This window comes from Amblyomma maculatum, chromosome 11 (genome assembly GCF_055883805.1).
Source record: "Amblyomma maculatum isolate TAMU_Amacu chromosome 11, ASM5588380v1, whole genome shotgun sequence".
In the NCBI taxonomy this organism is placed as follows: domain Eukaryota; kingdom Metazoa; phylum Arthropoda; class Arachnida; order Ixodida; family Ixodidae; genus Amblyomma; species Amblyomma maculatum.
In genome coordinates this window covers 25536141-25550813 of record NC_139354.1, presented here as the reverse complement: position 1 = coordinate 25550813, position 14673 = coordinate 25536141, and the positions used below count along the sequence as shown (strand labels likewise).

The window sequence follows — 14673 nt, the reverse complement described above, 5'->3', positions numbered from 1 at the left end:
GGATCTCTAATTACAGGACCCGATTGATAGCGCGGTGGAAATCGATCCGGGCGCCAGAGAGTGCGATGCCGGGGGAGGGAGGAGAGTGGGGAACCAGAGGCGTCGGAGCGGAGCGCTACCCCGCTTTCTGGCTTTTTTTTTTCTTTTTTTTTTTTTTTTTTGCCGTCGCTTAGTTCGCGTCCACCACCGCCGCGCTGCCCAACATGGCTGTGTGGTTCCAACATGACAGTGGTGTGTGAAAGCAGTGGGCGGACTACACGAGTCGCTGTTCTCTGCTTTGAAATATCTTTATGGAAAATGGTGCGTAAAGATGATCATATATATAGCTAAGCCAATTTAACCAAGATAAGTAACAAAATGCGTGCATTTAAAATGTGCTGGCCAGGCCGGGAGCCATGCTTCAAACACTCCGCCGATTAAACCTTTGTAAAGAGTGTTTAGCCCTCTATGAGTTGATACAAGTTATCTGAATATCCTGTTTGTATTGACCGAAAAAAATATAGAGAGAGGATTGCGGCTAAGTCTGCTGGAGAGAGGAAATGGTGAACGCCACCAGGACTGTTTTCCCCGTGCTACATCGTCATTTTCATCCTTACTATCATCATCATCATCATCATCATGCTCATCATAGAGCTAGTATCATCATTATCAACTAAATGCACAGTCTTTATCATCGCTACCAACACCATTATTATTACCACTAACTACGGGGTCATTATCGTCGCTACTATTATCATTATCGTTTTCGCTCAGTGCATCGTAGAGCCGCGTTCGGTTTCTCCCAAGCCAGGAGTGCAGTACCGGTTTTCGCGCTCGGTTGGGGTTCGCAGAGATAGTGGTTCGATTTCCGGTGGAGACATTTTTTCTTCTTAACTGTCAGTTCGTACGGACATCTGATGACATTTCCAGCGAACATTCCAGCAGCTCGTGTACCAATAAAGGCGTACGCCTTACCAGCTTGAGCCCCTATTTACATCAGGTGCCAGACAACGAGTAGGCCAATTGCAAATATATATCACACTAAACCTCGATGGTTCGTGGATTAGGACTCTCTGGAAGATGCTCAAGGAACAAGTGGCTTGCGTTTAAACATCTGCACAGCGCCCGGATGTCCAAAAAAGCTGTGCCACTAAATATAAACCTCTGTGAAGGTGATATCGAAAATATGTCAACCACAAAAAGACTAATCACGTCCTTGTAAATTTTCCTAAAGATAGATTTCGCAGCGTATGAAATGAAAAATTAGGCACGGTGCTTATGGGTTTATAGCAAACATCTTGCACGTGAGCGTAAATGAACTACGGCGAAAGTGTTTTATTCTGTCCACGCGAGTGCTGCCAGGCGGTCACCTTCAAATCTCTCCGGAATGTCACACATATATGCGCAGCCTTCACCCCACCCCCCCGGCCTGGGAGAGATAAGCTAATCGTGTTTCTCCTCCACCCTCTAAGCGGCCCTCACACGCATGCCGTTATCAAGTGTCCGCGAGGAATGTCCACGCACAGAGCAACAGTTCTCCCAGGAGCGCTTTTGCAGGACCACCGGGGCACGGGGGTAAGCCATGCAGATATTCCGCGGCAGCCACTGCCTTGGCTCACGGCGTGGAAAGCGAGCGGGTGCCGTGCGTGGCCAACGTGCGAACAAACCGCCGTTGCCGCTTTCTCGGCGCCCCTTTACTTTTTTCTGGGTCAGCGCCCGTGTACGGCGACAACCTTGGGAACAGCAAACCGGGCATCCTCTCTCTCCTCGGGACTAACGCTCTTTCCTACTGCCTAGGGCAAGCAGCATCGGATAGTGTAGGCAGCGTCCACTTCCCAGTGTGAAGTTCTCTGGTACAACTATAGTGGGCAGAGCAGGGCTCCTTGCCGTATAGTTATAGACTACACGCACGACCCCCCTGGCCGTGAGATGCTATCCATTGGAGATAGATAACAAAAATAAAATAAGATAAAATAAAAGTGCCAGGAAGCGCGAAAGATTCAACGACTCACAAAACATTGGATGGAGATGACCTCTGTGCTAGCTCTCTCAAGTTTATCAATGCAGACTGACTCTCCGCTGTGGCACTGAATGCATATTAGTAAGGCGTGAAAGATGTCAAAAGCACAGTTTGCACGCCTCCCCCGTGTATTAAGCATATTCGAGCTGCGTATCAATAAACATCCTCTGTTGTGAACCACTGGTTAGCCCAGTGTCCACGAAAGCAGTTTTCGTTAAATTATCGTGTTAACTTCGCTTACAAATGATTTATGGACAAACTCAACACAGGTTTGTAAGCCAGGGTTATGCCAACCAGAGTTGCGCAGCAAGGCTGGCTCACCCCGGAGTTGTGCTTTCGGAAGCTGTGCATTCCAGGGTTGTGATATTCGCAGCACAGGGTTTCGCAGAAGCAAGGGAGATGCAGACAGAGGCTTGCCGTCCCAGCATAGGTGTAATCGATCGTATCTGAGCAACGAATCTCACGCACCAATATTCAGTGCTTGTATTCTGACACGCATATACGTATAGGCACGTGTTTGGAAGTATACCTAAATAACCATGGCCCATCGCATTGAGCCACGAGCACAAAGCGACTGCTTCCATATTTGTGAGTCAGAGGCAATGCAGGACTGGAAAATCTTTTCTTTATACAGTTTATGCAGAATTTTGTTTTCTTAGGAAGCAGTCAAGACACGCAAAACAGCAATGGGGGCTAGTTGGTTTACCATTTCAAGAATTTTCGCGCTACGCTATACAGTATACACAGGCACACAAGAAAACAGGAACCACGTACACAGGACAAGCGCGCTTGTCCTGTGTACGTGGTTCCTGCTTTCTTGTGTGTCTGTGTATAGCGTAGCGCGAAAATTCTTGAAATTGAGAAGTCAAGATACCTCTTACAATCGATGAACCGCATGGGGTCGTTGCAAGTATAGAGGGGACTCACGTAGCCTTTTAAAGCTGGTACAGCAGGTACAACTTAGCCTTCTTTGCCGAGTTTAATTCATTTCGAGAGCACGATATCTGTTCACTCTGCTAATAAGATGATAATGAAAAACACTTCCAGCACTCGCAGGGAATGGGGCAAGCGAAAGTTGGCTTCGTTCACAGATGCATGTTGAACCACTGAGAGAAAGAAAGATACGGCCACGGCAATGAATCAACGTTGCGCAACAAAATACACCGCTGAAACAGGTGACGTGCATGCTTAAAGACAGAGCTAAAATCGAGCCTGGCAAAGGCGCAAACACATTGCGGGGCGTTGATTAGTATACACGGGAACACAATTCCATCCACAGATCGAGCACGTACGATTTTCTTATCTCTTCGTAAACGAGTGGAACAGCAATCGCTGTTTTGTCAGTGTTACGAGACATTTGTTAATCACCATTTAGCGCTAATCGATGTTTCGAATGAGAATATGAAAGCTTGTAAACATGGAACGAGCAAGATCAATGCCAGGTGAGGCTATTAAACTGTTATGCTTTCCTCGTTCCCTCGATTACTCTTTAGATACACATCACAAGCGCTGAACGAAGATACAGGTCTCCAAGGTGATAATTGGAGCAAGGAAGCATGTAACCAGCAAAACATACAGCGCCGTCTCGTGATCCCACCATGCAGCGCTGCCCGACAGGGTTGTAAGCGCCTGCTTGTAGACTCGCCAGTGACGCAGGCGCAGGTTGTCTATATAGCTGTAGGCAATTCAGCATGGCAACATTATCGCACTTGAATACCTAATTTCACGGTATCTTTGAGGTGTAACTTAATACGCATATGCTGCTCACGGCACCTCACATGTTCTTGAAAAATAAATAGCGCACACGACACGGGACAAGCAAGCAAACAAACCGCAAGCGTTTACTCGCAGGTAAATTTTTATTCTGGAAACAGGCAATTTATAGAAAACAAGCAAAACAAAGAACGAGAAAAAGAAAGGAAGAAATGACCTAAACTGTGTTGCGAATCCAATGGTGATTCTCCCCCCAAAAAAGTTTCTGTATCTTGATGCGCCTGCGTGATTTCTTCCTTTCTTTTTTTTTTTTTTCGTTCTTGCTTTTGATTATTTCGTGTAATTGCCTGTTTCCTGAATAAAAATTTAGTTGTGAACAAGAGCTTGAGGTGTGTTTTCTTACTTTTCCCGTGTCGTGTGCGCTATTTATTTTGTAAGATGTTGTACCAACTCGCTAAATTGTCAGTTTTGCATCTCACGCTGTGGACTGGATTGGATTGGATGGGTACTGAGGCTTCCCTTTTTTACCAGGTGGGTCAGAAAGGTCCTAGCCAAGTCAATTACCTACTGTGACGGAGTCTGTCCCGCCGTGGCGCAACGCCACCAACACTATTTATCTAGTCAGCCTTATCCAGTTCTCAAAGCGTACTGTTGTAAGCCGTAGTCTTGTCAGGCGACGTCGACGGACGCTGATTCGATTTCTGAGTGTGGTTGACCTGAACATGTATTATGTTTATTCACCAAATATGCAACTTCGCGTCTTCACCGAGCTTTAATTGCAGCGATAAAACCATGTATTTAACAGTGCAAGATAGCGCGCGCACTCACTCACTCACAAACTACCAAATCCCTACCTCGATCAGCCCAACACCATAAGAAGGAGAAAAGAACAGCGCCACCTGCTTCCACATTGCAATGGCAACCACGACATGATGACATGAGTGCCACCATCTGTCGAACACGTCTGAGATAAAAACAACGCCTTAATCACACAACGTGTCTGACTACCTTCGAGTAGAATCTTTCCATGCAGCCACTGCATAGTGCGGCTTGCTCGTCTTCGTTCTTGTCTAACAAGGCCATTTTCCCGCGACATACATCAGAGGAATAAAAAAAAAAGCTGATTAAGCGCTTATATAAATCAAACAAACTGAGATTTCGTTCACAGATATACAGCCTCCCAACCCGGAAGCGGTCCCATGCGGAAACGAGGTGAAGACGAATAAGCCTGAATCGAAGCCGGGACAAGCCAAGCGAAGCTCGTGCGCCGCCGGCAACTGGCACGCATGCAGCGAATCGTCTGCGAGGTAAGCCAAAGAGTCGCTCGTCTGTTTCTTTTCTTCCTCTTAATTTCGCGCTGACCAAGCCAAGCCAAGCCGAAGCGAAAGCAGCCGCCGTGAAGTTGAAGGGCGTATGACGCGCTAACATGGCAGGCACCCTCGTCATCAGCAGCGCATCTTTTTTCCATCATATCCAGTCTTTTTTGTGTTTATTAAAGTTCCGAACGAATGCGCACGCTCCCGCCGCTTGAGCGCAAACAACCGGCGGCTGGGAGCGCCCGAACCTTTTTCGGTTTTCTTTCATCCCTTTTTCTTTCTATTTTTACGGTAGCGGCGAGCGCGAGACGGCGAACGAGCGCGGTGGCCGTTTTAATTACTCCCGTGACGTCACGTGCTGCCCGGCCAAGAGCCTCGGGGCATGTTTTCATTTTTACTTCCTTTTCATTTGTTCGATTTTATTTCTTCCCTGCCGCGGACGCTGCCGCCAACGACGGTAGGAGGCGTTGTTTTTACTTGCCGGCCAAAGAAGGCTGCACAACACGGCGGTGAGGCGCTGGGAGAAGTTTCCGTAACTGCTAGGCGCTTGCCACTGTCTTGGTCCCTCGGCTGTCGTCTGCGCGCTTGCGCCAAATAATCACGAATGTGACAGAGCAGCTGGGGTGGTCTGTCGTGTACGTGGGCTATTCGTAAGCGGAAATGCAGACTCTCTATAGCATACCCTTGAACGAACGACGAGAAAACGAACGGAAGCTGAGTCCGTCCATTAATGAGCTGTAGGGAAGATGAGGAGAACATGTTGTCAGCGAACGATCGAAACGGCAAAAAACGAGCCAGTAAAAAGCAGAAACAGGCGATGGCACGAATTGAATGATCCGTAATGAAATGTAAAAGCGAATGCAATAAGAGGCGATGGACGCAAGACGCACCAGAATACAGGTATACGTTTGGCCAAGGAAACGAGAAAAAAAAAGACGAATTTACAAATATGAAAAGCTTGGTACATACTACATAAGCTCCGAAAGCAGAGCTCATGTGGCGAAGAACCAAAGAAGACAAGTAAATATGAGCGTGGGAGGGAATGAAAAAAAAAAAAATCTTATAAAGAAAAACAAATACATTTCTGAAAAGAACGGCCGACAAGAACGAGGGCACTAACAAAAAGTTCGAGTGAGGTACTTTTACTACTACAGCGGGCTTCAGGCTGCTGTCACGAAACGATGACGGAACGAAGAGGTATAATGCGCAGGAATCGTCTATTCCAGTCACTCCATCTCCTTGATATCGTTCACGTGGCACGTATATGCAGATACAAAGGAAAGCTAAGAGACGGGCCTCAGTGGGATTGGCTGTACTTCTGAACGAACACAAGCTATCGTCATAAGATTTGGAGTTTGGACACGGATATATTCTTGAATGTCTGCGAACGTCAAGTAATAATGAAAATAGCGATAAAATGCCGCCCAGCGGCTTGAGAAGGGCGCATACAGCTGCAAAGCAAATAAAATAGACACGTGTCAGTGGATCGCGCGCGATTCAAAGTCGTCGAAGGCACTCTGGCGCATTATAGGCGAGTGCATGCGGTATTTGCGCACCGCGCCGACGGCGGTACGAACGGCGGCTAAAGCGGCATGCGGCCGAGCTGTAATGAAGTTCAGCTCTCCGCTCCTCCCACCCTCCGGAAGACGTCGAAACAATGGCCGGCACTCGAGATCAGGAAAAGCGTTCGACAAGAAGAAACGCCGCGTACGTACACGCGCAGAAGAGCAGAGGGGAGGATCATGGGGTATTCCAGAAACTGAAGAGGGCGACCGATGAAGCAAGAAAGTATCACGCAAGTAACGACGCGTAAAAAGAATGCATGAAATCAGAAAGTCGAAGATCTTCGCTGCACGAAATGCAGTTCTAAAACCGGAAGGACGACTATATATATAGACCAATAGCAATGATTAAAGGAGCTATCGCTATTTAGCCCATGGATTGACCAGAATCTTCGATATGAGCCGCATAACGTATGTCGTTCTTCCTTGGTTGCCCGTCACTGACGCGCGCTACAGTTCAGGCGTGGAAACAAACTTATTGAGCGCCGTCCACCTCAATACCAGTGCACGACAAGGAGACGTGGCCAAAGGCAGCTAGCTATATATGACCCCCTGTCGCCACCTTCTCCCCCTTACGCAGTGGAAAGTATGTGCGCTACGCAGTTATGTCTTCAATGACGTCACATGGAAGTTATCTGCAAAGCCGTGATCTTAAACAGTCGGGAAATTGAGTTTCAATATACTCGGTTACGCTCCGCACACCCACTTCACGAAGATAAGCAGGTTTATGGACCTGCAAATGGAAGAGAAAAGAACTATCGCTGATCGTCCATGGCCGAGCATCTGCGACGGCGACGATTCCGCAACATCAAAAAGAAAAAAGTTGATGTATATATTATTCGTTTCAAGTTTTTTGTGTTACTTCTAAAGTTATCGCGTCTCCCCATTTTTGTCACTACGGCTGTTTCATTGATTTTGCTCCCTGGCTCCACCTAGGTAAAAAAAAATAAAAAATCCAGAGCTGGTACAATAACGTTAGCGGAGTTCCCTAGCCTGCCAACAGGTTTCGCGACAATCGGCTAACCCTCGCGTTTTGAGCCAATCAGACTGCCTGACTTCAGTACATGGGCAGGTTCTAGTACAAATTCCTTCTCTTGAGCGATGGGAGGCCGTTTCAGTCAGCTCGGAGCCGGGCATTCAAGCCTTGGCCACCAAGTGGGCCCCTAAGGTCGCCGCCAGCCATGGACTGGAGGCCATCTAGAACGGACCGTCTGCATCTGCATTTTGACGAAATAAATGTTTTCCAATCCAGAAATCTAAGAACCGGCATGACTGAAGAGTTTCCAGTTCTGTTTGCACTTCCCGACTCGCGTCGTTTCGCTCCCTCTCGATCCGTGGCAGTGGTGGATGTACTGTGCCGATAGCGAAAGCCTTCCTTGCGCCGTGGATCGGAACCGTCGAGAAAAAAAGCGAGTCGAGGCCGAGTTCAATCAAGCGTTCCTTTCGCCGGCACTGCCGCAGAGCGAAGAAGAAGGGCTGCCCGTTTTCGCAACGACAACACAGGCGGCGGTGGCGGCGACTTCCTGAATTCCCATGGCGGAAGCAATGCTTCGCCGAAGCAGGGGGGCGCTGCCGTCTCGCCTACCCGGCGGCGCCGTTAATTGCGAAGACGCCGGCATAGCCGCCACTCCGGGTGAGTGTGCGTGCATCAGTTAGTTCGTGTTGATGTAGGCGAGCGGAACGGAACTATATGCTGAAGACTGCGGTGGCACAGAGGGTATGTTTCATACGTGTAGAGAATGTGACATACCCATTCCTTTCAACTTCCGCGCTTGCAGAGTCGATAACAAAACCTGTGCCGTAAGATCATACATGGCAAAATTACTTTTGAAAATGAATTAAATAACATTACTAATTACTTCGCTGAAAATCGCAGAAAAGTTAAATTACATTACTCATTACTTCTCGCCAAAAGTAATGAAATTACATTACAATTACTCCAACTGAATAATTCAATTACATTGAAATTACTTTCTAGTTCCCATAAATGCAAAAACTAAGCAAAGCTATTAAACAAAACAACAACTTGTTCTCCAGAGTATTCTAGTTGACTATAGTTCTGCTCAGTTCTGTCTCCTTTTGCCAATCCGTTACGCTGGCTTCGGATTGCAGCACGTCGTTCCTGCTTTCGCGCACTCTACTTTGTTGTCTATTGAAGGAGTGATGGCGCACTTTAGAAAAAGTAATTTCGAGAGGAATTAATTACTTTGCTGCGAAATTACTACCAAAAAGTAATTCATTAAATTACCAAACCGAAAAAGTAATTCATTACATTACAAATTACCGAAAAAAGTAATTAAATTACAGTAATTTCATTACTGCAATTCAATTACTGCCATGTCTGCGTAAGATGAACTCAAGGAGCCCTCGGATGAATATAGCTCGGTGCCGTCCTGCTTCCGACACCTTCTGGACACGTGCTATTGTAAAGCGCAGGAAGAGAATGAGCGAAAGTTGAGGACTTTACAAGGTGCTGACCTTACAGCGATATTGCATTGTCCTATCGGTACGTGTCTCGTATTTAGATTCATACTATAGCTTTTGAACAGGATAACTTCAGCCCTAAATGACGACAAAGAGAGGGGAGAAGCCCAGGACGCTCTCTGCGATGTCCTATATCAGTACAATTATCCTGTTGAACAATTAACCAACAAGCTCAGCTTTCTCTGCCGTATTGTTTTTGTGCCATATTAGCTGTCCCCAGCTTTGCACCTCTTTCGTCCTATTGCAATTAAGGCTTCCACCCTAAAGTAAGTAGTTCCCGCACATTTCTTTGTTTTTGAATATGCTCGCCCCGCAGAACCATGCAAAACAAAGAAAGAAAGAAAGAAGGAAAGAGAAATAAGCCCCGCACAACCATGCAAAACAAAGAAAGAAATTAGAAAAGAGAAATAAACGGGGTTTACGAAGCAATAGCGGAGCTATGGGCTTTGGGTGTCCACTTCTATAACGAAATTTTGTTTATGAATGGCGCGAAGGGTACACACCTTTTACCTCCACAGAAACAAAAAAAAAAAAAATAGAAATAACAAATTGTTTCTCTTTCCCGCCTTCATCGCGTCGCGGCATATGACCCAACATCGATCAAGTGAGCACGACGATTAAAAGTTGCAGACGCTGCTATGACAAATTTACGAGACGCGCTGGTGGAAAGACGGATCTGCGCGCGCCTCTTTCTGATGAGCTCTTGAGTGGCCGCGGCACATATCGTTCCTCCCTGCTGCCGGCGGTTCCAACGGCGCACCGCCCAGTCACGTCCGAGCCATCAAACAGTACAAAAAGATGATGGTTGGAACAAGGCAAACAGTAACGCTCCGCCGGACACGGCAACAAAAGAGCCGCTACTGCGTTGCCTCCTGTTGGACTTATCACCGCTACATCCATAGGCGAGGAACTCTTTAGCGCTTCCCCAAATGTCTGCACGCACAAAACGAACACGGGCGTACAGAGCAAGCAATGTGCACGTGTCCACAAGCTGTCACGAACACACGTGATTCGTGAAACACTTTTCAGACAAGGTGCGTACATGCCATGCACAGTGAGGTTTTTGACTGGTGCGCGTCGCTATGAAGGGAGAAGGGAAGGGGCATCACACAGCCGTGGCATACTTCTGGACATGTGTCGCCGCAGGGCACATTCGCACATTACGACAGTCTCAGAGTGCGAGCATGCGCACATACGTTGTGTGTCCCTGAACAACGCTTATGGACTGATGGGCGCACTGTACCGAATCTGTCTCACCCACATACGCACGCACACAAAAGCACACACTTCCGAAAAGCAAACGGAGCGTGCCGCTAAGCGACGTACCGCGGCTGCCGAAGTGTTTTCCCAGAGCAAACACTCATGGGTCAGTGGGAGGACAGGTGAAAAGAAAGAAATAGGGCGCCGGCTTTGCTTTGTCGGCGACTTTAGATGAGTAACCTGCATGCCTCTGGTCCCCGTTGAACGCATGGAGTGCGGACCTCTCCGAAAAAAACAAAAACAAAAACACACAGGCCTACAACTTCTCGACCTCATGACTGTGATATATACAAGCCCAAAAGGTGTGTCAGAAGTCAGATTTCCCCGCATGGTGCGCGACTCCCGAAGCAATACGTTCGTTGCAACTGCACTTGCAAATTACCGCACCATTGTTTCTGTTCGGTGCGTTCACTATTAAGGAAGCTGATGGGACAGAAGCCGCGCCGGAGTTATGTTCTTTTATGCCTCCTTTGCTATTTCTCTCTCTATCGTCTCTGTCCCTTAGCTAGTTAATTCAGAGTAAAGAGATGACTTACGATAAAGAGATAACTTACTTCTCATAACAACAACGAGATCAGTGTGATAAGTGGCCAAACATGCGCTCATTAAAACATAGGTTCATGCAGTTCAATGTATATCGAAGTGGGCTTTAACTGTAATGCGGACCAAAACGTTGTACCTCGGAAATCCAGTGTGCAAATCATGCGCGGGATAGATTTCCACATTAAAAATGAGGTGGGATTCCGACCTGCGCACGGAGCGCACGCCGAAGCCGCGCGGCGGCCTCCAAAGGCCATCTCGGAGAATGCCCCGGGGCGATGCTTATACCTGCGTGCGCGCCCGCGGAGCCAGGCCTACCAAGGACGTTCCTTTCGGAATCGCAGCCATAGCCAAGTCGTGGACGCACATCGGCCACAAACGCTCGCTCGAGTTCTGCGCGCGTGCAGGCAGTGGTCGGCGATAATGAGTCGATCACGAAGGGGATGAAGAGCACGAGAGGGAATATACAACAGTAAAGGTCAGTACAGCATACCTTTGAAGCGCATGCCAGAATGCCAGTATAGAATTACGAGGGCATATTATTAGAATATATATATATATATATATATATATATATATATATATATATATATATATATATAGTATAATGAATGAGCATGTATGAAGGATGGTCAAAGTCACAAATAATGAATGAAAATAATTCAAGGGAAGCAAATTCAATTAAGCAGGGTGCGATGGTTTGGTTTGCCACCATATAATGACTTTGAGAAGGGGCGACGACTACATTGGATCGAAGGTGACGAAGCTTGAAGCTGCTGGGAATTGAGAGCCCCTGGGGACGACCTATATTGAAGAAGTGGAAAGACAATGTGGACGAGAATCTAAGGGCGGCGAAGTAGCGATGTAATCGGTTTATGATAGCGTGAAATACTTTCTTCTTGCGTAGCACACTGCAGGAATGAGTACAAGCAATCAGCATGCAGCCATCTATTTGTTTAGGTGTCTATATATTGCGGACAAGGAGCACGCATTCTCTACTTGTGTTTCTCTTCGGACCACAATCCTCATCCTCAGAAAGTGGACCACAGGACACTGTTCCTAAAGCTTTGCTGACTGACTAATACGTCAGGCCATAAAACACTTAACGGCAATTCGCACGTTGTGGAAAGTCCCGCGACCATTCTACTGATGCTTGTGGGCGTCCTGGAAGCGTCACCGCAGAGGCAACATTTGCACCGGCTTGCACACAACGTGAACAAAAGTCGCGAAATGCAGCAAACATAACAAAATATACAAGAAGACAGAGGCAAACATCTGCAATTTTTGACCTATATAGAAGGTGTAGCAGATTAATTATCAGCTGAGCTCCTCTACCGGGCGGACAGCTAGCCCGAAGTTGTGCAATAAAAAGATGCGCAGTAAGAACGCGAAGTCCTCGGCATCCAGCTCTATACAATGGAGTTAGTAACAGCTCGTACCACCTTATTTACCTGTCGCCATATAGCATGCATACTAGTGGTCAATAAAATTAAGCTTGAGGAGCGATAGTTGCCCTGACCATTGTTCTCTAAGCACTCTTTTCTCTTCCCGTGGTTGTCCTATAGCTACAAGCGAATTTCTTCGTCTCATCGGGATTCCTTAATTTCCCTTTCACTTATACCGTCTTTGTCGTCTTGTAAGACAACTAATACCAATGTATAGTTATTGGTTGTGCTATGATTATAATGGGTAAATCAATAATTACTCGGTACACCGCACATCATGTGCACAATGAAACGAAAGGCCTGCTGAACGGTAATACTTATAGGAAGCATCTTGCACCTAAGGCAACAAGGAAAGGAAATGGCCGAGTTACGCAAGTCTTGGCTTCACGTAACTCCAGAAAAAGGCAGTTCAGGAAAAAGGAAAAAAGAATGCGCAGCCGACACTGCAGCCTATCCGCGTCTGTACAACGCAACAGGCAGCAACACGGAATGCGGAATGCAGGCCAAACAAAGAGCTTCGCGCAGGTTCGCACGCGTAACGAAGAACTTGCTTCTCTTTTTTTTTTTTTTTTTTGCCATTACCCTTCTTTTTCTTCGTTCGTTCTTCCAACTCCTTCCTCTTGTTCCGATGCCTGCTGTGCATGTAGTCGGCCCGCTGTGAATTTTCTGAAGCAGAACGGAGACACACACAGTTGGGTTCCGCTATACCGCCGCCCGCGCCACGTGGTGACGGGGCGCCGGCGAAAGGCAATACACCACTTTCGCTTCCGGAACTATCCACTCCTTGCTTTTCTTTTTTTTTTCCCTCTCTTCTTGCTCTCCGGCCGACCGCTTCCGTTCCTGGTTACTTCCGCTTCCGTCGCGGACTCTCCATCGAGTGCTCGCCAAGCGTTGTCCGCTTCGATGTTCAATAAGGAGGCTCAGATATGTCCATGTGTGTAGAAGCGGGAAATGTGTTTATTTGGGTTTTTCAGGCTTAAAGATGGTAATAGTAAAACTTTTTGAAAATTGGAAGCCACAAAACACAGCACGCAGCAATAGCAAAAGCTCGCAAAAATTAAAATTGGTCTTCATGTGACACAGGACTTGCAGCAAACTATATTATATTACATTACATTACATTACATTACATTACATTACATTATATTATATTATATTATATTATATTATATTATATTATATTATATTATATTATATTATATTATATTATATATAGCAATGATGTTCATATAGGCAAATACGTAAGGCATACCATGTTAAACGAGGCATCCCGTGCTTCTCTCCGGTATATATGAAGTTCTCAGAAAAACACCTAAAAAACGGCAGATAAACTCGATAATACTGAAACATCCGCTTTCAGCAATGCATCCTAGAAATCCGATACAAAGTGCTGTCTTTCTTTTTGCACTTAATCCTTGACACCTTGAAGTTCTTTGATTGATGAAACTATCAGGCTCGTTATATGTGAAGTGAGACAAAAAAAAAATGTGAATGTTTTCCATGCTATTGGTCCTAAATCCACGGTGGTCCTAAATCCGGCGCGCATGCCTATAAGTGTCACATGCGTGCCTTAAGAACATTACGAGGCGCTAAGCAAATAGATGAACTTCTGTTCGCAACAAACATACCTCGTGCGTTACACTGGACCATTTATTATATATACATATATTTTTCGACTAGAAATGTTTCAGGCCATTATGGAAATACCACGACTAATGGATCCCGGCGATGTGCGAATATATATATGTGCGCGGCGGGAATTCAGCGCACTTGAACACCCTTCGCTAATTCGAATGTATATAATGTTTTTTACTTCTATATACCATTATTGAGGGTGTTGTGAGAACAGCCTTGCGCCTCGCTGAACGAGAGTATATATAATGAAAGCAAAAGTAATCCCGAAAGACGGGAGGCGAGGAAAGCGGGAAGGTGAAAACGTGCTTATAAAAAAAAAAAAAGGAAAGAAAAGAAAGAACGACCTCAAAAAGCGCCTTTAACTTGTCAAGCACAACTTTGCTAAAGAAATGTGTAAGGATGTACAACGTGAGTCCCAAAACCACGCCAAATCAAAATCATCAAGAAAACATAACTACGGAAAAAAAGAACCAAATAACCCATGTACGCTACATGTACCCCCTGTGTGCTACATAAGTGAAAAAAAAAAAACAAACAAACAAACAAACAGAAAGCAAACCAGAATTATACATTATAATGGCCTAGAAGGGATCAGCCCCGCAGTTCATTTGTTGCATGCAGGCGACCGTTTTCACGCATGGCCAGTTTTTACACGCGGTCCCCCCGAAGCATGCAGAACACAACGCCCAACTTTTGCTCCCGCGCGCTTTTTTCACATC

General features: G+C 46.3%; 1 protein-coding gene across 2 annotated transcripts in view; it reads right to left on the bottom strand.

Moving 5' to 3' along the window:
- The window catches only part of LOC146173190 (uncharacterized), an 89673-nt gene that overhangs the window by 24293 nt on the left and 50707 nt on the right, over window positions 1-14673 (bottom strand). The window lies entirely within an intron of this gene.